The following is a 20,996-nucleotide window of genomic DNA, read 5'->3' on the forward strand; positions in this document are numbered from 1 at the left end:
TGTAACGTTTAGGGATAAGAAAAGAGCAGATTGGGTGAGGGAACAAACGCGAGTTAATGACATCTTAGTTGAAATCAAGAAAAAGAAATGGGCATATGGGCAGGACATGTAATGAGGAGGGAAGATAACCGATGGTCATTAAGGGTTACGGACTGGATCCCAAGGGAAGGGAAGCGTAGCAGGGGTCGGCAGAAAGTTAGGTGGGCGGATGAGATTAAGAAGTTTGCAGGCACGGCATGGCCACAATTAGCACACGACCGGGGTTGTTGGAGAAATATGGGAGAGGCCTTTGCCCTGCAGTGGGCGTAACCAGGATGATGATGATGATGATGATGATGCCTCAGCTTTGACCGCGTCGCTCGCCTTTGCCGCATCTACTGGACGTCGCCATATTCGCGCTCCTTTTCCCCCTCTCCTCACCCATATGCCGACCCGCACCATTACTGGCCTCGCCGTGGGCCTTCCACCTCTGACGTGTCTGTTGATATCAATAGTCCTGCTCACTCGCCATCGCCTCAGCGCCGTCGGTCCTCGTCTCCCTATACACGCCGCTATTCGTCCCGACCAATTATGGACCCTTCCAGACAGATAACTAGACCATGTAGCTCCTGGAGGCAGTGGTGTATTATCTTCGTGGTGTCGAAATCCTCCATTGACGCTCCCAATGAAGCAGAACTTGTTGATCACATCGACGGTGTCCCTTTGACGGCAGTGAGAGATACTAAAGCCCTGATGTCCATAATGAGTTGAAACCTCCGTAGTCGACTAAGGAAGGTCCTGAAGAATCCTACTACACAAGAAATTCTCATCGTCTTCGCCGGGGCACCCGCGTGCATCGGCCACAAGAAACACGCACTATGCAGGTATCAATATTAAGATGTGGGAAGGTACAGAAGAGCTCAGGTTTTTCAATAAAAAGTGTCACGTACAAGCAACTATGGTTGCAAGGATTCTTTATCTGTGCCACGACACTTCTAGCTACCACGATGGGTATCTGTCAGCGTTAGTGCATTGCTTCTGATGCTTCAATATACATGGTAAAAACGATTGTGTAATAGATGGGTTAGACACACCATTCTGAACTTGATGCTTGTCATCAATGCGGTAACATTAGCAGTGAGTTCGTGACACGAATTTCATATATAGAGAGTAAGGCGGTGATTCACTTTCTCAAAAAACAATGCTAGGCGATGAGCCGATCGATCCGCGCAGCGCTTAAAAGCAATTAAATATTTGGAGAAGGCATGTAAGGTGCACCGGAATTTCTTCAGATTGCTTGCCGAGATGTATGGCAACGTAGCTGGTAAAAAAGTTTCGCTTCTTGCATTGTTAGTGTGCGATAGATGCACGATGTAAAAACCCAGGTGGTGAAAATTATACCGCAGGCGCCCCGGAGTGCGTGCGTCATAACCGGATCGTCCTTCTGGCGCGTAAAACTTGAGAATATATTTTTATTTCGTTCATAACATTTGGGAGGGGGTGACTGATTTCGATAATGATATAGGAGTATTTGCACTTTTCTGTTTGATAGCTGCGTTATGCGAGTATTTTACAAGAACACATGTTGTGTACAAGTCATAATAGCGATTGGAATGTATTTATTGCTGAGGCAATCCACCTCTGCCGAAAGAAAGTTTCAGTTTGGCTGCACAGTTTTATTAGCACATAATTTAAAGGGGCCTCAATAAATTCACCTAGCTCTTTGTCTATTTATTCACTATTAGGAGAAGCGTTTTTCGCCTCCTCTTCACAATTTTGAGTGCTGGCTGCATATATTTTTTCGTTTAGTGCCCACATCTTCAAACACCGCTCGCGTTTTCCAACGGGCATGTTAATCTTCATATTTAAGCACTTTTTACTCTCTGCCATAAGAGCCACATGAGGTCATGCAAGGGCAAATTCAACAGAAGTTATCCACAGTTCATTTGCGGCAGCGGAAGCGTTTTCAAACCCAAGAATCTGGAGGCATGTGCTATGCAAAACACTATCGCCGCAGTCTCCTCTGGCGAAGGGATGTGCTGTAAATTTCTTGGGCTAATAAGATTACATGTATCATAATTCAATAATACTAAAACAGCTTTGGTGTCAAAAATGTCGCAGTGTCGCCTGAAAGGAGAAGCACCGATTATCATAGCAAATTAATGGACAACAAGCTATAAAAAATAAGGGTGGTACTTCTATCGGCCGTGTATACACTTGTAAGCATAAGCATACAAAACTAGCACGTATGGTTTCATGTGCGCACGAGTTAACCAGAGCAAACTGGCGAGAACACATCCGAGCACGGAGTCTGTATAATCTAAAAATTAGAGAGGGTATCACAGGAGTGAAGCGGCCGATTTACTCTTCAAAGCTTTGTTTGACTCTCTCAAAATTTCCAGTGGAGTGAAATGCATTGTTCACTCCGTCACCAACGAGAGAGTGAAGTGTGATTTTCACTCTCCCCTTCAGAGAGAGTAGAATGCCCGTTCCACTCTTTCGGCATTAGAGAACAAAACGTAGCGTAACCTTCTGCTTCAAATGTTTGAGGTTGGCGCCGAACATGACGATGTATCACTCACGCACGCTGAGCAAAGAACACACAGTTTTTCTTCTAAGAGAACAGGCAGCCACAGTTCAAAGGAACGCGTAGCGAGGGCTCTGCTTTTTCACTCGGAGTTGCTCCACCGCGCGCGCGCTAAGTATCGCGGAACAACAGAGCACCGGAGAAAGGTGATCCGTCCAGCGAGCAGCAACAAAGGCCATCCAAGGGAGATCGTGTGTCAGTCGTCTCACGTCGCCGCGAAAACACGACAGTCGTTCGTCATTCGTCGGATATAACAACAAATCCTCCACGGTAAGCGAATGCTAACTTAGGTGCACATGCTGCGTACTGTCATGCTATCGCCAGGAAGTCATTGCGGCGCTTAGCCGAGGCGACTGACAATCGACTAGGCATCGCGCGCTGTGTCTCTCGTTGTCAATCGAAAAAGCCATACGTCGCCATAACTGCATGTGATTTTATCACTTGCCGCTCTCCATAAGAGGTTTGAAAATCACAAACGCTGCCAGAAACATGGTATGTTCAGTAAGAGGTGAGGCGAGAGGACGCTTAAGATGGTTTGTTCACCAACCCATGATTCCGAGCCTATGCGGAGCGTGCTTAGGGTGGGTTTTGTGTGTTTGAATTTATTTAGTTTGGCAGTCTACTGTGTACGGAATGCTGTTGAAATAAGGAGTCACATAACACAATGCGTCATTTTGCTGGCGGCATGATTTCGTTATAAATAGGGCGCGCGCTTCACGGTGTCTCACCCATAGGTAATTTTCGACCACTGAAGTTACGTGCAGTACCAGTGCTTGCTACATTGCCGTACGCATTCATCTGCATGCTGCAAGAGGTCAGTTCGGCGCGTTATCTTGAACTTACTGAAAACGGATGAGGAATACATGTTTTATGCTGAATAACGTATAAACCCCCTGTAAGCGATCTTGCGAGCGATAGCTACAAGCCATGCGATGGAGATGCCCGTCCCGTTCTCTCGTCGATTAGAGGTCACACTGCGTCCGAGCGACAATTTTGAGCGACGGCTTCCCAATGTTGCCGGTATGAGGGCTGCAAACGAGCCTCAAAACTAGCGTGACGCGTGCTCTAGTAATTTAGGTTGATGTATTTTACTTAAAGTCGCATAATATATTTCCGAAGCTCTTGCAGTAGGTTCTTATCCTTGCACGCATAAGAATTCAATCGTTTGCTCGTGCCGCGCGACAATCGGTAGTACTCGAGCGATGTACATCCAGCTCCGTCTTCGCGCTATTGGCTAGTCGCTCAGCGCACTTCCGGGAGACGAGCAACGATTTCTAGATTTCCAGTACCGAGAGATCTGTTCAAGCGACGGCCCATTTTCTCGCTCGAAGCCGTCGCTCGTCGCCGTCGCCCACTAAGTCGCTCTCACGGTGTTTAGCCTTAAGACTGAACTGTTTTTGCTCATGTATTGAAATGGTGTGATTATAAGTCTGATTTTACGTCTCCTGTTGTGGTTGTGGTCTACGAACTTGGTGAATTGTCAAGCAGCGAGTTATGCATCGGCATTGAATATAACGGCTGCTGTGTGTAACTTCAATGGCAGGGGCGCTTTGCATAGGCTTATTGTTTTGGACATGCCTGTGCATTTGATAATCTGAGTTGGCGTTTCAGAGTTATGTCATATGAACAGCGAAATCACCCTTCCGCTGGGGGTTACAAGAGTAATGTGTACATCTTGACACCACAAGGCAGATCAAAATAGGTTTATTGCTTTAATATTTTTCGTAGAGAAGTAAAGTATTAAAGTAAAACGTTGCTTTAATTCTGTGTTACCAGTAGCCTGTTGTATACAAAAAAGCTAGTTGGTCTAATAAACTAATAACTGCGGTATAAGTCATACTTTTCAAGAATGTAAAATGCTAGATTTCAAACTGCAGCAGCATTCGAGTCTGTCAAAATGAACTCCATTGCGCACCTCATCAATGAAAATAAGTTCATGCCTTTTAGTTGAAATGTGGGTAAGCTTGCGGTAACAAGCCTCGTTGTCCTTTATTATAGGTACGTCCAGTCATATCTATTGAACTGGAGAACCATATTTTCATCCCTACTGAGCATCATGTTTGCGGATGTGATCCTCAAACTATGCCTTGAGCAGTGGCACAACCAGAGGTGGTGCGGGAGGCACACTGGGCACGTGCTTAAGATGTGTCACAAGTGTTTGTGACATATCACACTAATGACACACCTATGACATCTGACAATGACCAATATTCTATTGACTAGCAGGAGTATATTAATATTAGTGGCGAACGAGGATGGAATGTCCGTTATTTCTTTTTTGTTTATATCTAAAAAATGAAGGTAGTTTAGCAGCTGGCTGTTGCAGTCATTTAGATGTTTCGCATGCATTTCAGTAGGAAGACTAAGAGCTAAGACTTTCTTCTAGTGCCATGACCTTCACTGCCTTGATGTTGTTTACACCATGTGCTCGTGTTGACTTTTGCACATGATATTTTTCAGGCACCCCCTTTATATAACGCAAGAAGGCAGCTGCAAGGACACAAGCATGCCAAAGAGCCAGCCCAGCGTGAGTTCATCAGGTGCAGAAGAGCGCGCACCAAAGAATCAAAATACATTACCATGCAATTTGGTCAAGCCAACTAGCATGTAGGTATATTGGGTGAACCATTTGACTAAATCTAAACAAAATCAAAATACAGTATGTCACACCAAGATGAAAATTATCACATGCTCTAAGCAGTCATATTAACATAGTACACTTATGTAATGTCTCTTATCTGAAACTCAAAATCAAGTATGCTCTCTGGCGACAAACACATAGCAGTAAGCGCCATTGAAAAGTTAGAAGTGTGTAATAAAAAAGCTGATTAGCTGTGAGCAGTGACTGCTCTTTGTCTTGCCTCTCAACCGATATATCCACGTAATAAAAAATAGTGGTACAATGAAATTGCATCGTTGCTTAGTGATATGATACATACTTGCAATGAGCATGATGCCTGTGTCCACTGTAAAAAGCACCAGATCATGCTTATTTAGGTGCTTACATACATTTAGCAGCTTAAACAGCTTACATTTAACCGCATGTGAACACCAGGGTGCAAATAGAAACCCCTGTAATTGTGTATTGTAAATGTTGACCTGAAGCAAGCAGATTTTCATGTCTTCGTTTTCATCTAATCCTTACACTTAATTTTAGAATTACGGCTTCATTTTAAGTTACAGAAAGGGGAATCATTGAGGGACGAGAATCCCATGTTTAAGAAGTAATTATCGTTTACGCACATGCTCTCGACACCACTTCATTAGTACCACTTGTGCCTCCCAAAGCGAAAGCAAAGACCAGTTAAGGCCTTACACTGTATACACCGTGGTTCACACCTTACGTCTTAGAAGCCAGAGAGTAACTTGGAATAGAAATTATCTTAAAAATGTAAAATTGTGGTTTATTCAATCAACTTGCCAACGCAGTGGAGCTAGTGGAGGTAGATATGCGTTCAATGCAAAGAACTCAGAGCATCTGAGTAGAACACTTCATCAATTGGCGGATGTGAACATATAGCGTTAAGCAAAAACTCCTTAATTTCATCGCTTCTCTAGACATAATTCTTCTGGACATTCTTCTGGAATTCTTCTGGAGTGCACAGTGAAGTGATGCATTAATCTTTCTAGTAACATATTTACTTGTTTTCACACGAAGATTCTGAAAGTGCGATAGTTTTTCTTTAGCGCATCTTCACCACTTCAGTAGGAAAAAAGATTTGGTTTTAGGTAGTTGTTCATTGTGGGGGGTACGTATATACATCATCATCATCAACGTGGTTACGCCCACTCCAGGGCAAAGGCCTCTCCCATACTTCGCCAACTACCCCGGTCATGTACTAATTTTGGCCATGTTGTCCCTGCAAACTTCTTAATGGCATCCTCCCACCTAACTTTCTGCCTCCCCTGCTACGCTCCTCTTCCCTTGGAATCCAGCCCATAACCCTTAATGACCATCGGTTATATTCCCTCCTCACTACATGTCCTCCCATGCCCATTTCTTTTTCTTGATTTCAACTAACATGTCATTAACTCGCGTTGGTTTCCTAACCATCTGCTCTTTTTTATCCCTTAACGTTACACCCATCATACTTCTTTTCATAGCTCGTTCCGTCGTCCTCAATTTAAGCAGAACCCTTTTCGTAAGCCACCAGGTTTCTCCTCCATACGTGAGTACTCGTAAGACACAGCTGCTATACTCTTTTCTCCTGAGTGATCATGGCAACCTGCTGTTCATGATTTCAGAATCCCTGCCAAACGCACGCCAGCCCATTCTTATTCTGGTTATTTCAGTCTCATGATCCGGATCCATGGTCACTAACTGCCCTAACTAGATGTATTCTCTTACCACTTCCAGTGCCTCGCTACCTATCGTAAACGGTTGTTCTCTTCCGAGACTGTTAAACATTACTTTGGTTTTCTGCAGATTAATTTTTAGACCGACCCTTCTGTTTTGCCTCTCCAGGTGAGCGAGCATGCATTGCAATTGGTCTTCTGAGTTACTAAGAAAGGCGATATCATCAACGAATAGCAAGTTACTAAGGTATTCTCCATCAACTTTTATCCCCAATTCTTCCCACACCAGGTCTCTGACTACCTCCTGTAGGCACGTTGTGAATACCATCGGAGAGATCGTATCTCCCTGTCTTACGCCGTTCTTTATTGGGGTTTTGTTGCGTTCTTTTTGGAGGATTACGGTGACTGTGGGGGCGCTATAGATATCTTTCAGTATTTTTACATGTGGCTCGTCTACACCTTGATTCCGTAATCCCTGCATGACTGCTGAGGTTTCGACTGAATCAAACTCTTTTTCGTAATCAATTAAAGCTATATATAAGGGTTGGTTGTATTCTGCACAATTCTCTATCACCTTATTGATAGTGGGAATATGGTCTATTGTTGAGTAGCCTTTACGGAATCCTGCCTGGTCGTTTGCTTGGCAGAACTCTAAGATGTTCCTGATTCTATTTGCGGTTACCTTAGTAAATACTTTGTAGGCAATGGACAGTAAGCTGATCGGCCTATAATTTTTGAAGTCTTTGGCGTCCCCTTTTTAATGGATTAGTATTATGTTCGCGTTCTTCCAAGATTCCGGTACGCTCGAGGTCATGAGTCATTGTGTATATACGGTGGCCAGTCTTTCTAGAACAATGTTCCCACCATCCTTCAACACATCTGCTGTTACTTGATCCTCCCCAGCTGCCTTCCCCTTTTGCACAGCTCCCAAGGCGTTCTTTACTCTTCCGGCGTTAGTTGTGGGATTTCAAATTCCTCTAGACAATTCTCTCTCACATTATCGTCATGGGTTCTAGTGGTACTGTGTAACTCTCTATAGAATTCCGCAGCCACTTGTACTATCTCATCCATATTAGTAATGATATTGCCGGCTTTGTCTCTTAACGCATACGTCTGATTCTTGCCTATTCCTAGTTTCTTCACTGCTTTAAGCTTCCTCCGTTCCTGAGAGCATGCTCAATTATATCCATATTATAGTTCCTTATGTCAGCTGTCTCACGCTTGTTGATTAACTTAGAAAGCTCTGCCAGTTCTGTTCTAGCTGTAGGGTTAGATGCTTTCATCAATTGGCGTTTCTTGATCAGATATTTCGTATCCTGCGATAGCTTACTGGTATCCTGTCTGACGGAGTTACCACCGACTTCTATTGCACACTCCTTAACGATGCATATTCGCATGAAAAATCAACGTGCATGCAAGTGATATGTGAAACAGGATGGTGCCAATCTCACTTTAAGTTTCGCTTTGTTTTTTCTTGCACTTCCCTCCCTTTATTTCTGCTTATGTTGTCCTTGATGCACCATATTCGTCACATCCAATATTTGGTTCACATCTGAAGCTATGCTATAATTCAGTTAGACTGCATATTCAGCGAGTCACAATAATTGATCATGTAACTATGCAAGCTTCTACTCAGAAGTATAGCATTTTTACCGTAATGCGAATGAAAAGCTACCATATATGAAAAGAAATTTAATGCGCAAGATTTTAATGCCAATGCTCCTTGCAGGCTTTTACTCATTTGCTACACACTAGATAATAGTGTAATTTTAATGTTGTTTATTTGTTTGAAAGTGTAACGAATTAATTCCAACAGCACCCAGGAAGTTACTTTCGTGAGGAACCCAACCGAAAAAGCAATATAATACGCCTCTGTACCGGTGTAAGACCGGGCAGGATATTGCTGCAGAACCACGACAAGACACACTTAGATTCAATGGCGTGCAGCCCATACACGAATAAGTTTATGTCAAATATAAGCAAAGCTAGTTAGACCTGCAGCCTTACATGAGAATATACAACAGACTTCTAAATGCACTGTACTCTCAGTCAGGAATATCCATATGATGTACAGGACGTTATCAAATGAACTGCGGTCGTATAATATGGCACTAAAAAGTTTCGTGCACAATTTATCTACATTACCAGCCCCATGCATAGCAGCTCACCTGGTAACCTCTGCCATGGAAGTGCACGCGTTTTGTGCCAGAAATGCATTTGCTGGGCAGTAATGTGGCGTATATTTCTCTTCGATCACAGTTTCAATACTTAGTGAGTTTGCACATGTTTGTCCCATGTTTAACTTTCAATGTATACTTTATTTTTGAAAAGAAGGAGGCAATTGAAATTAAAGGATATTTATACACTGTAATACTGATGACACTTTAGAGAATATGCTTATGTTCTATTACAAGATATGTTCTAAATTTCATGGACATCATTGTAATGTGATTTTATGTGTTTGTCAGTATGTTTCTCAAATTATAATTCAGTTTGTCTTGTGATTGATCAATAAATATTTGGAACTTTTAAGAAAGAACATGTTTCATGTGAATAAATCGGCGACTACAGATTACTTCCCATTCACGAAGCATAAGTGCAGAAGCTGCTTATGAAGGAATAACATATTCCCCACATGTAAGTATTGCGAATCCCTTCAAACTTGACCATGGATCTACATCGTGCTTTCACACTATTGGGAAGAGTACTAGCACTCTGTTCTGAAGGAGTACAAACACTCTGTTTGGGTGAGTAGAAACACTTGGCTTGGAGGAGTAGAAGTACTCGGTTCGGAAGAGTAGAAGCGCTCGGTCTGGGGGAGTACTTTAGCCCTGTGGGAAGATTCTTAGCACTCTGCGGAAGAGTACTAGTACTCTCTTGCGGTGGAGTAGCAAAACTCTGTCAGGAGGAGTTGGCCTACTCTTGGTCAAAAAGGGTCGATCTACTTTCGATAAGAGTGAAATATGGGACAAGCAGATACTCCCTCAAAGAGATTGCCCGGAACTCTCCTTGTTTTTAGTGTGTACACGTCGCAGACGGCTTTCAAGATACAGCAGCCCCGCCGGACGCATGCGGCCGCGCGAGAGGCCCGAGGTAGAACGCGCTCCGCTACCCTACCCTCTCCCCGAAGCCTTGTGCGCAACGGAAGGCGGCGCGCTTCCTCCCGCTTCCGGGCGACGCTGCGCGAGATCGAGCCATGATTGGTGGCCCACCCTGGCACTCACATACAGCATACGACGCGCAGCGAGACCTTTATCGCCCTTGGACTTTACAGAGAACCTCACGGCGACGCCCACATTGGCTCCGACGCCGGCGTCAGAAGTAAGCCTGGAATTTCTACATATCTACCACCGCAATAAAAGATCGCTGGCCTGCGAGGCAGACACAGCACAGTCACAGTGTAAGCTGCTGAGCGGCTCCATAGGAGCTCAATTTTCGGCACGACGCACAGCTGGGTTTTCGCGGCGCAGTCTCTTCTCGGCATTTTCACCACAAGGACCTTAACTGCACGCCCGACTTCCACGGCAAGTGGAGCTTGTCCTGCGGCTTGTCCTGCTCACTGCGCATCGGCCTGGTGAGCGCGATATTGCCCGGTTACATACGCGCGCACAGCTGCTCTGCAAGCTATACAAGAGCTCTATAATTTTCTTCTTCAGCGGCGGTCTGCACCTTGCGATGAGATGCAATAACGTGTACCGAACACTAAACACAGGTATCCAGAGTACGTGGCACACGCCACATTCCTTGACCCGTGGAAGTGACCCACATTCCTTGACCCGTGACACGTTGTGGAATACAACGTAACTGCAATGCAGTGTTGCTACGTATCGAAGCTATGCGGGGCGCAAGTCACATCGCGTATCAAACGGCACAATACTCTGCTTATGATGATGATGTTGGCGGTTATGATGATGTAGGTGGTATTCCCTTTGAAACGGGACGGTGACAGTCACGTAGCCTGCTGGAATTATACATGTAACTGGTACGTCAACGTGCACGCCATGAACGCCAGGCCGGGCACGCTGGGCATGCCGGGACGGCGGCCTGAAGAGGCACAGAAACGCAGACAGCGACAGAGGCAGAGAGCCCGCTTATTGTGATTGAGTCGCCTTACATAGGCTCCGTGTGATACGTCGGTGCCCCCTGAGGGCGAGCGGTTTGAAACGGAAACCGCCGATATCATCATCCCCCCCTCTGGTTGAATTTATTCTGAGAAGCCATGTCATTATAGAATAGAAAAAGGGCGTATTACACAAACGCAAGGAAGCATCATTATGCATTTATGAATGCTGTACATTACTCTGATACTCTGACTGGCGACTGTCTCCTCCCTGAAGAAAAAAAGCGAGAAAATGAAGCACTCGTTTTTTCAATAACAATGTAAATTACGACAACATTTATATAGATGTTAAAAGATCGACATAACGCTGAATGAACTGTACAGCAGCCCAATACCTGGACACAGTCCAAGTTTGTTACATAAAGATTCAAGAGTTGACATGAAATACGAGCTTCAAGGAACGTGGAAATAAACAGCATGCAACGAAGTCAGTTAGGTGGCGCGGTTTGTAGTGCCGCCTTTTTGACCGCCGCGGCAATTGCGGTACAAGAAGCTGGGTATTGCTCATAGGAACCAGTAATGGCTCTGAAATTGGTTTAGACGTATGCTGCGCATCTAAGCACCACCAGAAAAAACTGGTGGGTGGAGATGAAGACTCGACATCTGAGCTCCTTAGCTCTCTGAAGCGCCCGTCAGACGACTCTGAAGGCGAAGAACAAGAATCAAAAGAATCCCAAGATTCACGGACGCACTCCTCATACATAGCTGGGAGCGAAGACTTACGAAGGACTGTAGGTGAGCACGAAGGCTCGAAGACAACAGTTTTACGTGTTTCAAAAAAAGTATGAGGACTGGCCACATCAGTCATTCATTGAGAATGTGCCTGCATTTAACCGCTAGCTTCAGTTACACGCAGAGCATGTTGGCTGGGCACTACAGCCTGATGAGAAACTGATACCTGAATAGAATCCAGATATCCTCTGAAGCGCTCAGCAGTCGGTGCTGCCAGCGAAGCAATTTGACTGGGCACATCAGTCGGAATTTTATCACTTACCAGATCATCTTGCCTATCGGCTAAAGACGATTGCACTACGCGAACGGGGATAGCTACCAAACTAGGAATTTTAAATGCAAAGAACTGAGAGCTTTGCTGTAAGAAAGGGGGATTGTTAGAGGAATGTCTGCTCCTATTAATATCTTGATTTCTTCCTGCATTCACAAGAATTAGGTTGGAAGCTTTCCAAATACTTCTATCACTCAGTTTAAATGCATTATTCGATGACTTAGACAGCACTGTAAAAGGACATCTATACTTAGGACGTTTGCCTGGGATGCGTACTTCTACTCTATTTCGAGCCTGTATGCAAGAAGGCTTTGCTCCCCGCTTCACATCCACGTGTTGTTTAACGTACTGCTGTACACGGAACACCCTAGTTCATACAACATCAGGACTGATAGAGGAGGTTACAGGGGATAGGTGAAGATCAGTTGTGTCAACGGATGAGCGAGGCTATTAACGATGTAAGAGCCTGGCTAGGGATAACGCTGTAGTACCCTGTGCTGTCGTCGTGTTAGTACCTAAATATTCAGTGATGGCTTCCTTCAGTGGGCACTGCTCAAGCTGTGCGAGCTGAATTTGCTCCTTGAGCGTCCTGCTAAGCCGGTCTACCTGTCCATCAGCCTGTGGACATTAGTTGGATGACCACAGATGTTAGTTCCTCGTTCTACAAGGAAGGTCTCAAACTGATGGGATTTAAGCTGCGGACCATCGTCTGTTACGATGGATTGGGGGAAACCCTCTCGGCTGAAAACGGCAGGCAGAAAGCAATAACAGCATTAGAAGTCAGCTCACGAGCGAAACAGACTTCAGGCCATTTGGGAGCAATAATCAATTAACGTTATAGCAAATCTGCTGTCCAGTAGAGCATGAGACAAGAGACCAACTATGTCCATACCTAACTTTCCCTATGCAGCGTCAGGAAAAGTAACTGCCTGTAGCGGAGCAAAGATCAATTTAGCCGTCTTGTCCGCGGCCTGACAAATGTTACGATTTCGGACTGTCTTTTCCAACTGTTTGTCCAAATGTGGCCACCAGTAACTTTCTCTTAGTTTCTGTTTAGTCCTAACTGTTCCTGGATGATTCTCATGAGCATGCTGTACGAGTTTACTTCTCAAGGATGCTGGAATAACCACACCTGATCGCGAAAAACCAGACCCTCCACATAAGAGGGTTCATCGTTAGCTGCAAAATAAGGTAATTCAGAAGGCAACGCCTTCGTTACGAGCATCCATCAGCAGTGAATTTATAATCTGCTGCAAAAGGGTGTCATATGAAGTAGCTGTTTGTAAATCAGCTTTGCTAATTCAGGGAGTGACTAGGGAGGCCATTTCTCCCTCCAGCTGCTGAGAGACAGGCAGCTGAAGAGGTAACCTGGACAAAGCATCTGCTACTACATTATTTGAGCCCTTGAAATAGTGCACAGTGAAGTTGTAATATAAGAGTTGAGCACACCATCTTGAAATGCGTAGCGGGCGTTGCCCGGCTGAAGCAGCTGAAAGCAATGTAGTTAAGGCTTGGTGCTCAATACGTAGAGTAAAGTGCCGGCCTCACAGGTACATGTGCCACCTCTCACAAGCAAATAAACACGCGTGTGCCTCGCGTTCAGGAACAGAACACCTGCACTCGGCAGGGCACAATGTCCGTGAAGATAAAACGGCAGTGACCACCTGATTTCCTTTCCTTTGTTGAAACACTGCTCGAAGTACGGCATTTGATGCATCAGTAGTAATTATGATAGGAAGACATTCATCAAATATGTGAATTACTGGGTTGTGTGCAAAAAGTTCTTTAATCCTAATGAAACTAGCACGAGCCTCCTCAGACCATGCGAAGGTCTTGCATTCCCGGAGCATACGACGCAGTGGCTCAACAACATCGGATAATGCGATAAATATTGCATAATAACCTGCTAAGCCGAGAAAGCACTGCAATGTCTTACTTTCTGTCGGAGGAGTAGCACTAAGAATGGCATGTACATTTGGTTTAAGTGAAGACAGCCCTTGAGCATCAATACAATCTCCCAGAAAATTCGTTTCATTCGCGGAGAAAACACATTTACGGTAAAGTTTCATACCGGTAGCATAAAGCCGGCCTATGAAAGTGTTTAGGTTTGCATCGTGTTCTGCAAGGTCTTTACCCCAAAGCAAAATATCTTCGAGATAATAATGTACTGCACAACCCCTCAATACCTGAGACATCATTTTCTGGAAGACAGCAGGGGCACATGCCAACCCAAAACACACTCTTTGGAAGCAAAATAGCCCTTTGTGATTGATAAATGTAGTTAAATCTCGACTTTCTTCTGCTAATATAACCTGGTGATACGCAGAACTTCACCTTGTAATCTGTACGTATATATAACAAACCCACATGTGGAACGTATGCAACTATATACAAACGGGCTTATATAAACCCTCTATGCTGCCCTGCAGATTCACATTCATGAATTTTGGACATCGATCCATCAGAAATCTGCTGCATTTAACCATAACAGACCAGCGTAACTGAAGGGGTTGCAAATTCAAAAATTACACATCGAAGATTGACCTAGCTTAACAACTTTTCGTTTGCGACGCTGATCGGGTACTTTAATCTAATAACATACGCATTTATCGCACTTAGTAGGTACTTAGTGCGCTATTATAGCATTGGTTTGGTCCGCACCAAAACACTATTACAAAGCAGCAACAGAGTGATAACTAAGCGACGGAAATGCGTATGTTATTAAAAGGAATTAACCTTTCGGCGTTGCCATATTAAACTTAATAAATGACCGCGAAACTTAGAAAATATATTGCATCTAAAATGTCCTTTGAGTGATGCTGATGTACTGCAGAAAACCACACTGCTGAAGGGGCAGTGTCCAAAATTTCCGGGCATGAGTGCATTTAAGGAAACCTGTTTTCTGCGCATGAAAAAAAGGAATTCCTTCATCAGATATGAACGCGTAAGGTCTGCTGATAGGCATCCCTAAAGCACACATACTGCTTAGTGAAAATATATATCATGTTCAACGACTTGATTGATATATTTTCTTTTCTATGATTCAGCCAATCGGTATTGGCCACAGGGTGTGGGCCTTCTCGGCTAATACACCAGTATGAGTGCGTCCCATTGTACCAGACGGAGTATAGTAGCCCTAAATGGTTTTAGATCTATGAGGCAATGTGACACGTTTGAATGTATAAGTTGTGTGCTTCGCTATTCATAAACATCACTATAGCCTGAGATATTACAGGTTTATAACATGATAGTAAACTCAATTATAAGTATCGCCTTTGTTCTTATATCATCTGTTTGTACAAATCACCAAAGCATCATTTTACGTAGACTATAACATGTGTGTTTACTCTGATGCTACTAACCAAGACCCAGCTTAGAGGCTACAACGCTCAAGGTCGCGGGTTTGAGCCTCTCTGTGGCGGTCGCATTCTAACGGGAGCTAAATGCAAGAAGAGTGGTGTGCTTAGATGTGGGTGTGCGATAGGGAAAGCCACGCAGTCAAAATTGTTCCAAAATGCCCCACAACGCCGTTCCTCATAATCGTATCGCTGTTTTGGCAAGCCAGTCGTGGTGGCTTAGTAGTTTCGACATTGCACTGCTAAGGAAAAGGTTGCGGGAATAAATCCCAGCCACAGCGGCCGCTTTTCCATGGGAACAAACGTACCTGTCAAACATTCGGTGTGTCCACTTTAGAGAACCCTTGGCGATTTAAATTACTTCGGGCGTCACGTCTATAGTGTGCCCCCATAATGGAATCGCGGTTCTGGAACGTAAAGCGCATAAATTTATTTTCAAGTTGTGGTTTTTAGACGTGTACATATTAATTTATTTTGTTATCTCTCTCTCAGGCTGTCCAAGATAACTGCTGGATAAGCAGCTTGTAATTGGAAAGCAATGCTCACTATAGCAGTCGAATAGGAGCCACCTTACGGCCACATACGCTCAATGGTTATTGCCCGCTACCGAAAGTGGCTCCGTTGCCGATGTGTACAAGAGAAAAAAAAGTAGGCGATAATGGTGGCTAAGTTCGGAGAATTTTCACAAATGAGTATCTCTCAGAATAACTTATTCCAATGGCTATCGAACATTCCGGGTGAATCCAGGGCTTCCACTCACTAGAAAAACAGCCACTAGGGTGAGACTCAATAAAAGTCGGCACGCATGTTCTTCTTTTTTTGTATGTGTGTGTGTGTGTGTGCTTTCCAACAAATTCATCAGAATATCTCAGTTGGGAAGTATCATCGTTATGTTTGCATTAAATAGTGAGATAAATATAACAAACGCAGCGAAAATATGCTTCACTATTCTTCGCATCAGAACACTCATGAAGGCTTTTGGGACAGGTTAATGACTGGGAATTCATACCAGATGGCGAATAGAGAATCTAGTCAACAGGATGTGGGCTAGCTTTGAATTTATTTATTGCGAAGTGCTCGCATCTGCTTTCTGACCTTCTGAGGTCACGCAGGGTGACATTGACAGAAACATGAGCAATCACTTATGAAAAAGGCCTTTCAGCTTTTGTGTGCTAGTCGCGGTTACCTATACTCTCCTCCGAAAAGAGACGTGCAAATCAGCGCAATCATGCAATTGTGAAAACGCTCATGTACATAAATTTAGGTTCGCGTAAGAAAACTCCGGGCGGTCAACCTTATCCCGACCTCCTTCAGTATGGCGTGCCTCAAGATCATAACCCAGTACCGCGTAATAACGAAAAACGCCAGCTTTAATTATTAAACAAAAAATTCTTCACCGTTGCTTATTTTTTTACTTCGCGGGGCAGTGTTGGTACTTCATTGTGACAATAGAAACTTCCAAGCTTGATTTATTATTTAAGCCGTCTTGCGTGGTAAAAATTTTCAGAACTCTAATTTCAATCCATAGCACTTTTAGAATTCGTCGCAGTCGCATCTTGAATGACAAAAAAGCTAACTTAGGCGAATGAGGTGCTGTCACCGCGAGTGGCGGCGAGAAGTCCAAGGTGGCGTCGCCACCCTGTTATGTTGTGAAGTTTTCTCTGGCTTTTACGCGCAAACGTACTACGTGCCACGTCTGTGAAATCGGCTAGGGGCCTTGTGTCGCCGCGAGGGAAGCGAGCGCAGGAGGAGGTAAATGCCTGGACCTGGAGAAGAGAATCGCGCGGAGGAAAAAGTGCAGGGAAGCCCACTGAGAGTGCGGCAAAGCGACGCCACACCGAGGAAAGCCCACGTACCGTTGAGCGCAGCAAGAAAGGAGAAAAGTGCTGACGTGTCGTGGAGAAGAAGGGTAGGTGGAGGTGCGCTGGGTTTACCTTCTCTTGCGTTTGCTGCGGGTTCTATGTGCGCTGTCGACGTACCGTGTTCGTTTCGTGGTTGAGAGGCCGAGTGGCAAGCGATAAAGACGGAGCAAAACGAAAAGGACGTCAGAGCGAGCGCTAGTCGACCGACCCCGAAGTCGTCAAAAAGCGCCGGGTACGAGCTGAGAGAGAGAGAGAGAGAAAGCAAGGGTAGGAAAGGCAGGGAGGTCAACCAGAACAGCATCCGGTTTGCTACCCTACACTGGGTACGAGCTGAACCTGTCCGGAAAAGTCGGGAGCTTGGCGTTCCCAGAGCACACCGGAAGAGGTAGAGCGACAAGAAAGAGAAAATGAATAGTGCGAATAGTGGGCGTTGCGAAAATGCTTGCAATAATAAAGACTGTGCAATTCCTTGCACTGTCTTACCAACTTTGCTAACGGTACTTCAGAGGTTATAAAAATCGAAAAACGAATATAAAGCATATAAATTAAGAAATAAGCGTTGAAAACAGCGCCACAAATACACACAACCAAAGCGTGTTGAAAAAATTCTGTGCGGAATGCACTAAAACTTAATAGCACCCATTTTACCGAAGATACATAAGCCCCAAGTTACATAATTCTGCTAAAGAAATTCATAAACTAGCTTGCCTTACATTTGTTCGACCTCAGCTTGAATGCGCCACATCCGTCTGGTTCACCCATAAAAATACTTGATCTAAAAACTCTAACCTTATCAGAATAGCGCTGCGCGGTTTATTTCACCTTTTTATGACTGCAACAACAGCATAACACAAATTAAGCCCGACTTCTCACTTCAGCCTTTGCATGATCGTTGAACGAGCCATTTTATCATTATTTCATTAATACGTCAATGATACAGCGGCATAAGTTCTGCCTCTTCAAACTCCTCATTACAGGTCCCAACGGTTGCACAACCGGTTTAATTTCATGCGCATCTACCGAAAAACTTAGTCATTTACCTTCTCCGCTCTTCCAAGAGCCATTCGCCTTTAGAACGACCTTCCTAATGCCATCGTTTATCGGAGTGATCAAAAAAATATCCGGCTACTTTTAGCAGCCTATTTTGCAAACTCTACATAATCTGAATGATAATTTTTTCTTGCCTTTCGCTGTAAAATGTGCAACTACCTGTTAAATTTTCTTTCGTTATAGCCTAATTCTGTCTCGAAAGCACTGTAATTCTATTGGTTACTGTGTCAAAGTTTGCGGCACAATGACTTGTCCCGTTCAAAAGCCTTCGCTTTTTCCATGCTATAACTCTACCACTATAATGCATGTTAGCGCACTTCTTGTACTTTATTGTATAAGTACGGGGGAGTCCGCTGAGAGTGCGCAAAGCAACGCAAAACAGAGGCAAGTGCATGTAGCGTTAAACGCAGCAAGGAAGGAGAAAGGAGAACACGTAGTATGTAGCTGAGAAGGTCTTCTCACATACAGTGTCAGTGCGTATTTACACCGCGCTGTAATGTTCGTTAAGGCAGGCGAAAAAAAGCAAAAAATATCAGTCATACAGAGGGTAAAATGGCGAAATCAATTTTTGTGGTTGCTTTGTTCCTTGGAAGAACTAATATATTTAATAAAGCCCTCATCACTTTGAGAACGAGAAGCAGCAATTCTTTACTGTTGAGAAAGTATATGAGTCTGTGTTACGATTATGGATGGATGGATGCAAAACTTTAATGAAGGCCCTGAGGTACGCGACTCAGCGCGCTACGGGCCGCTCCCACGTTGGGGCAGTCAGGCCATGCCCGACCGCCGCATCGTGGGCCCTCTGAACAGCCCATAGTGACGCCCCAGCATCGGAACTCTTGATAGCGGAGAGCCACTTGTCCTCATTTATTTGTTCTGTGCCTCGTAACGAGGGGCAACGCCAGATTATATGCTCTAGGCTAGCGATGTCATTAATAATGGAAACTATGTGGAAATTTTGAGCGGTCAAGAACACTGTCTTTCTTCTGTTTTTTTTATCTATTCACATATGTGTTCATGTTATTGTATGTTATAATTGTTGAGGGCGCTCTCCCCCTTAATAATTCTTCTAGGGTGCCTGTAAGGTATTTTTCAATAAGTAAATAAATTTATAACTAAATAAACACGCTTGAGCGTAACCCGCGTTCATGAAGTGAAACGTAACTAGCTATTTTAAGCCACCCCTAGCGGACAGGGAGGGTGTGTTAGTAGGCAGAAGAGCGATTAGTTAAATAAACCGAACTTATTCTTCCGAGAAGTTTACCTTGAATACGCTGCTGCGACCACGAATATTAACTCTGGCTAGAAAATTCGCTCATCCGAGCGACACATTGGTGGCATGAGTTGCTATGCGGCTTTGCGTCCAACGCGCCACAGGGATCATCAAGGTGCCGTAGTGGTCTTCTCTGCATTACTGTTGGCCACTTGCAGTTATTCAACGTACACCTTAATCACCGTACAGGAGCGTTTCTGCGCATCAGCACCATTACGATGATGCTGGCAGTGCTGCGATTTCAGGTATTGTCAGGTATTATACATTTAACAGCTGCGTCGCATACATACCCGTGCGCAGTTAACAGGATGCACTAAAGATTCAGTGCAGTCTCATTATTCAACAAAGGTTCTCTTACTGTGACACGTGCGCCATAAAGACGCTGAGGACATTCTGCGCGAAGCCGACGTCAGCTAGTACTGAAGAAGCAGCGGGGTTCGGGTAAGTATAATAATAATAACAATAATATTTGGGGTTTTACGTGCCAAAACCACTTTCTGATTATGAGGCACGCCGTAGTGGAGGACTCCGGAAATTTTGACCACCTGGGGTTCTTTAACGTGCACCTAAATCTAAGCACACGGGTGTTTTCGCATTTCGCCCCCATCGAAATGCGGCAGCAGTGGCCGGGATTCGATCCCGCGACCTCGTGCTCAGCAGCCCAACACCATAGCCACTGAGCAATCGCGGGTAAGTATAGTCCACTATGGGTTGTTAACCTAGACGGTTTTAGTGTGTCTTTGAACCCGCTTGTCTGTTTCCCCAGTTCATTTTTTCCCCGGATTTTATGGGTTGCTATACGACTCACCCAAGCAGCCAGGGGTCAGAGCCGACCACGCATCTCCGTGCAAGGCTTAACCATGCCGCGGGAAAAGATTCACTCGCGGTCGATCCGATGCCGAGTGTTTGGACCTTTAAGCCTTTAGGCAACACCTCTCTGGCCTCCGCTTCACGTGTCCAGAAACCCCGTTGGCACCCCCAATTGATAGCCGCCTTTTCATGTCCACATCTTTTTTTCACTATTTCATTTTAGCATCATGTTTTCTATAGCAGTCTTTGCTGCTGCTCCTTTCCTCTCAATTTCCGATATCTAGGTGACTAGGGTTAGCTTTGTGTAGGGCAGCCGAGCTGATTTATACCTTGAGTTTAAAAAACTTGGACAAGAGTATTTGTAACATGTGGGCATGGAGCGTCAGAATATTCAAACACGTTCCGGGACAATCCACAGAGCACAAAATATGCTCATTTTTTATTGCAACTCAAATGTATAATATGACCTGGCCACCAGAACAAATGGTGATCTGTTCTCTACAACTGAAATAAATTGCTAAGAACATCTAAAGTGGCTGCTCACCCGGCCTGTGTCTTTTTTCTGTCAATATATTCTTAATCTTGGCTGAAGAATGTGAGCTCCACTTTGATGTACATTCCTGCGTATCAATGATTCTCGAGGAACATGATGGTGTCCAC

The sequence above is a fragment of the Dermacentor variabilis genome, chromosome 11, assembly GCF_050947875.1.
Source record: "Dermacentor variabilis isolate Ectoservices chromosome 11, ASM5094787v1, whole genome shotgun sequence".
Taxonomy (NCBI): Eukaryota; Metazoa; Arthropoda; class Arachnida; order Ixodida; family Ixodidae; genus Dermacentor; species Dermacentor variabilis.